The sequence below is a fragment of the Orbicella franksi genome, chromosome 11 (assembly GCF_964199315.1).
Source record: "Orbicella franksi chromosome 11, jaOrbFran1.1, whole genome shotgun sequence".
Classification (NCBI taxonomy): Eukaryota; Metazoa; Cnidaria; class Anthozoa; order Scleractinia; family Merulinidae; genus Orbicella; species Orbicella franksi.
The window spans coordinates 4,315,869-4,327,088 of record NC_138155.1 but is presented as its reverse complement, the minus strand read 5'-3'; the positions used below and the strand labels follow the sequence as shown (position 1 = coordinate 4,327,088).

Here is an 11,220-nt window from a genome sequence, read left to right as displayed (position 1 = left end):
GTAAGAAAAAATAAAATGATGATATAAATAATCATCATCATCATTATCATCATCATAATAAAAATGATAATATTAGCGACGCGCGGGAAAAAGTGTGCGAGGGTGACACGATTTGTTTTGGTTTTATTTCTGATCGAATGACAAAGTGGCGCGATTATTTTTTAAGCCAGTCGTGCAGCGTAACAATCCAAAACCAAAGAAAACGCGACAGTCAATTGAAAACAGCTCAAATTTACTTACTCAAGGATGAGAAGGTTCTCTGTGTGTCGTCTGCGATAACGCTCATCCAGAAGAATACAGTTAGGATGAAGTAATGCAAGAGGGCTCCCATCACACCACAGACGGCCGAGGAAACAATATCCGGGTCTGAAACAAAGTACACTGACTGCATGGCTATCAATGCGCATGACAAGTGCATCACTTTCTTACCGGGATAGGTCCGCAACTCAGCAAACAGGAAATACGTCATCAGCAGGAATAGGAGGGATATGATTGACAGGGAGAACCCAGCGTAAGTGATAATACGGAGCACAAGCGAGTCATTGGGAGGTTTCTGGTCTTCAGCAGCCGGGGTCAATGCCGGGGTAGCTTCCCTGGTGTGGTTAAGAGAGAATTTCGCGGAGCACAAAATTAACGTTTGGTTAACCAGAGTAAAGCTGTCGTTATTGTAGAGCTTTCGGTAAGGTATTATGAAGACGGAATTGTTACTTAAGACACGAAACTCGTGCGAGGGAAAGCGAGGGCCCCAACACTTGTTTGTTGCATTGGTACTGTTAATGCGGCCGGTGTTCACACGGCCGGTGTGAACTGGGAGACACTTTTCCTGAAATGGGTCGTAAACCTCGTTTGTCTGACAGGTCTGAACATTCATGTGCACCGTCATTTTGACAGGAGCTCGAGTTGGAGTCTTGGCCTTAGTTGAGAATGTAAAAAAAACAGAACGCAATCTCGGAGGAAAACGCCAAGTCAAACCGCAAAGAATAGTTTGGTTCACTACCAGACTCGGATCTGACAAGAGGGCGCAGTGGGTATTCTTAAAAATTAACCCGTCTCTCTCTACTTTAATACTATTTGCATAGGAGCGGCACAACTGTGTCATCTCGGTTTCAGGTCTCATGTTGGCCTCTAATGGTGTGATAAGGCATTTTTCTGGAGTTACGTCCCCAACAGGAAACACTTCCCAAAATACGTTAGCAGATCTGATGTCTTGTATAGTAACATTTTCGAGTCCGCCGGGCTTTCTGACCATCAGACTCCAAAAGTGAAGGTTACGTGACCTGCCGTGACACATGGCACAGTATATGTTGGCATAAGTGACGTTAGTTGTCATGTCAAGTACTGGTAAAGCCACAGCAGGATTAGCCGTGTAATTGGTGGATAGACACGCACGCGCAATATCAACGTTTCTCTAAGGTGATGGACAGCTGTCGATCATGATGTAGCCGAAGATTGAGTTCTTTTCGTCTGAGGGTACCCTTCTACAGGATAGTTTCCATGGTTTGGTTTCCGGCTTTGGCGTGTGAAGAGTATGCCTTAGAAAAAACGCAGCAAGAAAATCAAACTTTTGCCTCCATGTTGCATGATGTTATCATGTCAAGACGGAATTCACCGGAAGTTAGAGTAACAAGCGGACAAAAACTTTGTATCAAGATTATTTACATCGTATTGCAAGCTTCACTACGACTGTTTTAAATATCTTCTCAAAAAAAAAAAAAAAAAAAATATATATATATATATTTCTAGCAACACCAAACGTCGAAAACAAATGTTGAACTTCGCATGAGTCACTTGAAAGTGCTGATGAAATGAAACTGATGATGAAATTTTACCTGTGTTTGCACAATTTCTCTGAAATTTGAAATTTATTTTCTTTCGTTCCAAAGGGAAATTGTTTTCGGTGTTATTTCAGGCAACTATTTACATCTTTAGCTTTAAGAAAATGTAAAAATGACTGTAAAATACTTAACATTATTCTGGTACCAGATTTTTGTCCACTTAGAACTGAAATTGCTAGATTTTCTATCGGATTTCGTCTTAAACCTATATTCTGCTGACCCAGAGGAAACTGCCTCTTCGCTAAATCGCTGCCTAAATCGCCGACGAAGTTCAGGTTAAAGTAATGAAACTTGTACTAGTACTTTGTATAGTGTGATAGTCTGGATGAGCGTAGTTCTGAAGAACTATTGTTGGTGACGTTTGCCGACGTTTCGACCACCTAAGCGGAAATCATCTTTAGACTGGCAGTTTCGACCTTAGCGGAAGTCATCTTTAGAGTCACGTGAATAGTGTTTGGCCGTCGATGGTGTTATAGGTCTGGTCTGTTGAAGCTGACTGGTCAGTTAAGTCGTGATGGTATTGGCTGTAAGACTTGATGATGTAAAGTTTGTCAATCGTTCTGATACGTCTTTTATTGTTGGTCGAATTAATTCGCTCTGTTTGAGGTCCATTTGTCGGTTTCGTTTATGTCGTAAATCAGAGAAGATATTTTGAAATCTGCCAAACAATAAAAAATCGACAGTGAATTCGTGAAAAGCTGTAAAGATCCTGGAAGAAATGCCTCATTTAACACAATTTTCCTTGATTATTTTCCCTGTGGAAAATAAACAAATGAGGTGACATAATGCAGAAAAGAATAGCGTGTGAACGTAAAGAAGGTTGAGCACGAACAAGAAGCTCAAGGGGTATTCAGTGAACCGGAATACTACATCGTTTTTTCTTAGAGACCGGGGGGGAGGGGAAGGGAATGGGATCAACAAACTCACCACTTATCGTAATCCACACAGCAATCACCAATCTCTTTACAGGATCGATCGCAATAACAATTTCCCCATAACAAATGCTTCCGGCTGTAAGGAGGACGGGTGACGTTCATATAACACGATGCTCGGGAGTCATTGCAAATTGGTCTAGGACCATAATCTTGCACCAATGTTTGAAACTCAGAGCACAGCGTTGTTTGAGTGTCCTGGAATGGTTGACAAGGGCCTGGGTACTCTGCAAAATGTTACAAATTTTTACAAATCGCGTCTGGTACTACCGTCTCAGGATATCTGCTTATTTTGACAGAAACAGATATTATAGTCAAAATATTATTGATCTAGCTAGCTTGCAACATGAAGTTCGGAAACACCATTCGGAATGAAGTTGCAGGTCATTACCAACTTTGTTCCCAGTGTCTCTCGCTGTCTTAGGGCGGGAAAAAGACAGACCATGGGAACAAGGTTGGGTCAAGATTCTTCGTTCTTAAATCCATTAATGATTTATTAGGTTAAAACAAACTAAATCATGACCTTGACAGTGTTTGGATGTCTGATATTAATTAGCACAGATTTTTATGATTTTATTTCTCCGTTTTCTCCTTAGTTTTAGTTTCGATTGAGAAGATATATCGAAACTCAAGACAGTGTTTGACCACATTTCCAAACACCTCGAAGTTTGTCAAAAATACTTCGCTACACGTCGTATTTTCAACTCTATTCTCGGAGTTTGGAAATGTGTTTTATTACGGTGTTTCGCGTTTGATATTACCACTTAGCTTGTAACATAAGGTTCGGAGAGAACTCAATCAGTGTTATTGGTCTGTATCAAGAGCCCGGGGGTCTCCCATATGAAAAGTTCGAGGATGTTTATCGGAAGATTTGAGTTAAACCCCTCAAGGGGAACAACCCGGGCGTGGCTCTAGCCTTATTCAACCCCTAAAAGATACCACTTAAAACTGAACAGGCCGCGCTAGTTGGCCGGATTCGAGAGATCGGTGGAAATCAAGCCTAAAAAAGGGACAAAGAGCGTTATATTATTATTTTGAATGCACTCTCAAAAGATGCTTTGACAGCTAAAAATAATGGCGTTTCGTCATGAACAGCCTACAAAAACAACTTTATTAACGTGTCTGGATAAAATAGCCGAGGATGAAACCCTCCACTAATTGGGGACACCTAAAAGTTAAGATCAAGAAACAGATTACAGCATTAAAAGTGAGTGATGGCCAGAATTCCTGCTTTATGCCCTTAAGTGGGACGACGAGCATTCCCGACCTTTTCATGTGGGAGTCACCTACCTCCGCGGGTCAAGAGACTCATAGTCTTTCGGTTGTATTTAAAATTAAAGCAAAAATCGTAATCTGGCATGTCCCGCAGACACCCTGGGAAAGGTGAGTCTGTCGCAAAGGTACCATCCAGAACCCACGGGTGCAGAATATTGAACTGGTTGGCTGGGAAATACAATATAAGGATTAATTGTAGAAATTCCTGGACTAACATAATTTACTTCTTAATGCAAAGTGTCCGCTTTTTTGAAAATGGTTTCAGTAAAAGAGTCTCACCTTTCCACTAAGTGGAAACGACGATCAAAGATGAAAACAATCAAAATGTCCTTAACTTTTGACTTACTTACTCAAACACGCAGTTACTCTCGCGTGCAACAATCAAGCCCGCGCGCTTACACGCAGGCACGCACGCTCCCATGCTCGTTTCTTACCATTTAGCTGTGCCTCTGTAACTGCAAACTGTTGGCTTCCAAAAAACGGACCAAACGCAACAAGGATGGTAACAAAACACAATGATAGTTTTCCCATCTCAGATGAACTGACGGCCTAGATCATATTAGAAAAAAAAAATTCAGACAGAAAACACAAGTCCCATGAGAATCATATTGTATGCGCCACGACAGGAGCCCATGACCAAGCAATAAAAGTTGAATTTGTTGCTGCGTTTTATGTGATGAAATTGACCTTGACAAGTACTGTTAGTTTGAGCCAGTGTTTTCTGGGTTACTTGATAATCGCATAACACAGCCTTTCTTTTGTTATCTCTGTTTTCACCTGAGACAGGCCCTGTTAAAAGAGCACTGAGACTTTCTTTATATTTGTTAAGCTACATTATTGGACTAATCAGCGCAGCACAAGCGAATTAGTTGCGCTCGATCGCGAGTGCGACTCCATGTTGCGTGCATGGTTCAGTTTAGAAATTCGACGGCTTCAAGGTCAGGAAAGTTTAATATTAGCAGTTATTCATTCAACCTAAAACCTCCCTTGGCTGTAGTAACAGGAAGAGATCACTAAATGATCATGGAAACAATCGAAGTACAAAAGAATGTGTATCGACATCGTCTGCCTCTTTTTTAAGAGTGAAATTGAGCCCAAGCGGCCCGCGACGGAAACAGTATTTTTCGCAGGAAATGTTGTTGACTCAAGGGTATAATACATATGGAGGCTAAGGGCCCGCGCCATGGGCTCCTCGTCAGCAACATGGTTTTTCACATCAGAATATCTCGTTTTTCTGTCTCAGTGAGTTCATTTTGAGAAACAACAACATCCACAACAACAACAACAACAACAACAATACAACATGTTGAGGAAAAGGTTGTTGTTATTCATCGTGGTAGATGCAATAATAAATCCTCACTGGTACACACGTAGGGTCAAGGAAGCTATTCACATAAGACTTCACCCTAATAACATCAACAGGGAGAGTGGAATTGAAATTCCTGGAGCATGGATAACCACGATCAAAAAACACAACAACAGGAGAACGGTACAACAGCGGACCACTGAGGGAACAGCTACTCGCCGGAACAACGGAACAATAGGAGGATCGAAATGCACCAATCACAGCTGACCTTTGTGATATAAATGATACCGTGCAATCAGTCGACCTTATCGCCTGAAGAAGACTAGCAGTAAGCAGTCGAAACGTCGCGATCTACATCTCAAGTGACTACATCGTGAGACAAACGATAATACAATTTATTATAACAATACAACAGTCAGAAACAGAAATCAATATTTTAACGCAGGTTTAGCTGTGGGTTCTAGTATTTAACTTTTCAAATAACAGCTACTGCTGTGGGGTAGAGGTTTTTTTCTTGACTGCTAGGTATTCATTTTACCCCAAGTAAAACTAACAAGTTTTCTCCAGTTTTGATCTTTAGACAATACCGTTCCTGTACGAGCGAGGATCGACTTTCTGAAATTTTGGCGCACGAAAACTGGGGCGAGAGGAAACAAGGCGGAAGAGGGAGGTCCTGCTAACACCCTAGGTCGTTCATCTCTAAAATATTAATGAAACAATTTTTCTAATTGCCCTTTGCTGGATACGTGATGTTTATAACGTAACAGACTTGTTGCTAGGAACATCCAACGCCCCCTCACGGAATAATTGAGTGAATATTCGTTGTTTGATTTAAAACTGATTATTCAATTTTTATGCTTATGGAACAATACAAAATAATTGCAGAATTGAACATTATGTTCGCTGTATATTTCCTGGAAAATTCAAAAAGAGCAAGAATTAATTAACGATTTAATTTGTCTATCTGGAGCTGGTCAAGACCACATGCAAAATTAAATTAAAATTAATTACTTTCTTAAAAACTAAACTGATCAGCTCATTGAACTGAAGGGACAACACACAGGGAAAAAGATTGATCGGCAAATTAAGATATCTTTTTTTGGCCAGTATAGCCCATGCTCAGTTGATTCGTTCAGGAAAGAGAAATTGTTGCCTCGTCTCCGGTATTCCTTTAACTGATTCGAAAAGCTTTATTCCCTGGAGATGATAAGTGTCCTTTAAATATATCGAATGAAAAGCTTAGCATAGTTTAGTAAAAATAAAACTGTTTTCTCTTTCTGCACTGAACAGTCGCGGCTTTCGGATCTTTCTGTGAATTCACTCTTTAATGCTGTACATTTACAGACATTTTCCATTTAATGTTTTGTTTCAAACGTTTTGTATCTAGAAGAGCTACTCGATTTTGGATTTTGGCAGTATAACATATATGTATTTAACAAATTTTACGATTTCAAGCAATCTTTTGTACAAATTCCTCGTCGTCTCATATGAAATTGTAAAAACTTGCTAGTTCCTTTTCCGGCATAAAAACGTAAATGTGGCGTCCATGCTGTACATTTATAATTACAGACCTTTTCCATTTAATATTTCTTTTGAAACGTTTTGTATCTAGAAGAGTTACTTACTTTTGGATTTTGGCAGTTTAACATAAATGTATTTAGCAAATTTTACAATTTCAAGCAGTCTTTTGTACAAATTCCTCGTCGTCGCATATGAAATTGCAACAGCTTGCTAATTCATTTTTCGGCACAAAAAGGTAAAACCTAGGTTACTCCTTGTTTACTGGAGATTGTGAACTAATAAGAAAGTTAGAAATGCCATTACTCCGGAGTTAAACATTTACCTAACAGGAATGAATGTTACATACCAGGCGCTGTTCCTTAGTCACGGCAACGCCTTGATTGAAACACTTCTACTCGCGATGAATCGCAAGATGAACTGAGGAGAGACCGTCTAGAGCCGAAAATAAAAAGAGAACAGATAATGGAATAGGAAATAACGGCGATGACGTTGTGACTAACAGCGCTATTTTCTACGCCTACGATTTTGGCAATCATCGGTAAAACCTAAAGAAAGTAAGACAAGAGTCCAGGAAACGGCCAAATTTAATCACGCCTTAGAAAATTAGGCTGAATTCTCCACATCAATAAGTAACACGTTTCTACTCAATTAGCGATGTGTTTTCCAACTCAAAACAGTGAGCCAGGTCTTTGTACTTCGGTCTTTAGTGTGAGTGTTTTCTGTAATTTCCTTTTTGTTGTTTGTATAGTCATCCCCAGTTGCATTGCAGAAATCTTTTCACCTTTAAAATCTGTCCACCAAGGTCATTTCCTTGACCATGGAATCCGCATGTATTTTCACGTACAGCTATTTCAAACTTTGTTGAAATACTGCTTGTCAGTAGCCAATCAAGTATGACAATTTCCTTTGATAACAAATGTCAAATACAAATTAGTCGCCTTTCATAAAAACTTTAGCAAACGGAAATATATTTTTTGCATGGAACAAAAACGTGTATTTGCTCAATGGGAATATTGTTATAGAATAAAGTATACAATTTTATCTTATAAAGTGAAGATGCACTTTTACAGACCTTATGAAACGAAAGTCATGATAGCCCTTGCAGTTATGAACCATGTTTGCGAAGGAGTTTCTTCGTTTCTATTCTTCGGTCAAATCTTTTGAGCTGCGAAGCGACGAGTGTTTTCGCGACAGAAATTTGATTTCCTGCAATTCCTTCTTTCATTTCAATTCACACATTTCGACAGCACTGAAAAGAAATGAGAAGCAAATTGAATATTTTATCAAAATCTCGCACACTGTCTTTAATACTGATGTTAGTTGTCAAACACTGAAGATGATAGCAGGTTAGATAGATAGTACAAGTTAAGGTTATTCCTCAGAATTGCATTGCGCATCCCTACTGCGCACGATTTTCGCGTCATTAGCGCGTTCACATACACAACATATACAAAATGGTGGCTCTTGGCTTGCGAGAGACAAATCATCGTCGTTTTCTCGAAAACGAGTACCGGGACCTATTGATTTTTTTTATTTAGTTTGAGTGCAGAGATCACCTTCTTTCTATACAGTGAATATGGACCAATTTCTATAGTAGAGTAAAAGATTATCAGGGAAAATGAGAGCATAGCTAGCCCTCGTAACAGTTAATATGTGGCCCCAGAACATTGCGTGCTTGGAACATATTGTATCCCTGTCAACTAAATATGAGTGCCCTTATCATGAAACGTACATCACATTGCTCCTTAACTATTATGCAATACATCCATTGTTGTATTTCTCGCTTAACCTTCTCTCTATTTTTCTGCTTTCTTAATGCGTAAGGTGAATGGCTCAAATATAAACGTTTCTGAAAGCGGATAATTTCAGGAATTATGAAGTGTATTGATGGTCCTCCTGCTCCTTAAAGAATGAAGGGACCCCCCTTTTTTATTTCAAATTTTAAGTTCTCTTGATATAAGTAGCTAACAGGCAAAGTTTGAAAGAAAATCTATTGTGAGTTTTATTTCGATGGAATTACCTTAAATGTTTTAATATAGAGCCGCTCTTTGTGCCCGGGTTTGGACAATGCCTTTCATTTCCAAGGCGTAGCAGTTTTCCTGTCAGGCCAGTTATCATTTTTATTTCATGTTTTCTTCAATAATTCTCCAAGCCTCAAGGTTTTAATTTGTTTCTTTCCATAAAGCTGAAGTTTACGACTCCCGCAAGAATCAGATCTGCAAAGAGCGATTAAATAGGGGAGAAGAGAGGAGAAATTTCGTATATCCAAGCGGTCATGTAATGTTCTATTTATTATATAATCGTATCTATAACAAAATTCTTGATCGTGATTGGTTCTCCGCGCGCCTACTTGCCACGTAATCGGCGCGCGCCGTGATCACGTGGGTGTCCAATAACAGGTATCCAGTTTGAACTTTTTGTAATGATTGGACACCTGCAATTGGTACCACGTGATTCGCACGTCAATTGCGCGCTCTTTGATAGCTTTCTTTGCAATGCTTCCTGCAGTTTTCAAAACTTATGAAACGTGCTACATACGTTTTCGCTGAGAGGAGGTCTTCAAATGACATTTGTAATTCCGAAATTTGTTACAGATACGATTAATTGGTAATTGGACCTCGTGTCGTACAATTTAGGGAGTAATCGCACTTATAATTTCAAATCGGCCTACCGCTTCGCGCTCGTCCGATTTTGAAATTACTTGCGCGATTACTCCCTAAATTGTACTACACTCGGTCCAATTACCATTACTAAAAACCAATGAAATGCAAACAATTTGACTGCGCGAACAAACTGCATTATTTATTATGTGACCATAGTTTTTCAACGCGAGAAGAGAAATTTCGTACTCCAAGTGGCCATGAAATGTTCTAATTATTATACAAACACAATTGAAATCCCAACCATTTAACTTTTGATGCGAACTGACGCCATTCATTAGGTAATATTCAATTTACCTTTCACTCATTTCGTTTCAGTGCTGTCGAAATGTGTGAATTGAAATGAAAGAAGCAAACACAGGAAATCAAATTTCTGTCGCGAAAAAACTCGTCGCTTTGCAGCTCAAAAGATTTGACCGAGGAATAGAAACAATGTCTCATCCTGGCTGGGCTTCAATCTTTAAAAAATAGAAAGTTTTTATGAAAGGCGACTAATTTGTACTTGACTATTTGTTATCAAAGGAACAAACAAATGGCTTTTTTACTGTTCTATTGAACGAAAGAATGATTTACCGAGTAGAAACGTTAAGTAAGCCTATAAAATTGAAATATTTTTCTTACAATGCTATAAAGTACAAGTTGACGAATTTCTCAAATGTGATTGACTAAGACAAGCAGTATTTTAGCATTTTTATTAGAAACGCATTCCTTATTGATGTGGAGAAATCAGCCTTAATTTTCTAAGGCGTGATTAGATTTCGCCGTTTCCTAGACTTTTGTTTTACTTTATTTAGGTTTTACTGATTACCAAAATCCCAGACGTAGAAAATCTAGCGCTGTTAGTCACAATGTCGTCGTCGTTATTTCCTGTTCGATTACCCGTTCTCTTTTTATTTTCGGCTGTAGGGTTCTTTCCACAGTTCATCTTGCGTTTCATCGCGAGAACAAGGGTTTAAATCAAGGCGTTCGTTGCCGTAACTAAGGAACCTTTTTTTACAAGTGAGACCGATTTTCAGAGTCTGACCCATTTATTCTATGTGTGTCCCCTTTTCACAAGTTTGACCCATTTTTACAAGTGCGACCTACTTTTGGAAGGGTGACCCATTATTCCAGGTTTGACCCATTTTTTCAAAAGTGACTCGTTTTTCCAAGTATTGCCCATTTTTCAAAATGTGACCCTTTTTTTCGAGTGTGTTCCACTTTTACAAGTTTGACAGATTTTTACAAGTGGGACCCTTTTTTCCAAGTGTGACAAATATTTCTAAGTGTGAATCTTTTCCAAGTGTGACTCATGTTTACAAGTGTGCCCCACTTTTCTAAGTGTGACCCACTTTTCCAAAAGTGACCTATTTTTCAAAGTGTTTCCCCCTTTTTTCCAAGTGTGACCCATTTTTCGAAGTGTGACCCTTTTTTCCAAGTGCGTCCCATTTTTACAAGTTTGACTCATTTTTCCCAGTGTGACCTATATCTTGAAGTGTAATCCTTTTAATCAAGTGTGACCCCTTTTTTAAGTGTGTCCCATTTTCCCAGGTGTTACCCATTGTTCTAAATATGACTCATTTTTCCATGTGTGACTCATTTTTCGAAGTGTAACCCTTTCTTCTAAGTGTTGTCCCTTAGAAACCATTTTCCCAAGTGTTAGCCATTGTTCCAACTCTTTTTTCCAAGTTCGACTCATTTTTCTAAGTCTG

The 11,220-nt window shown here is 39.1% G+C and overlaps 1 pseudogene; it reads right to left on the bottom strand.

The window, feature by feature from the left end:
* Positions 1-1,576, bottom strand: LOC145460480 (uncharacterized; annotated as a pseudogene).
* Positions 1,577-11,220: the final 9,644 nt, after the last annotated feature.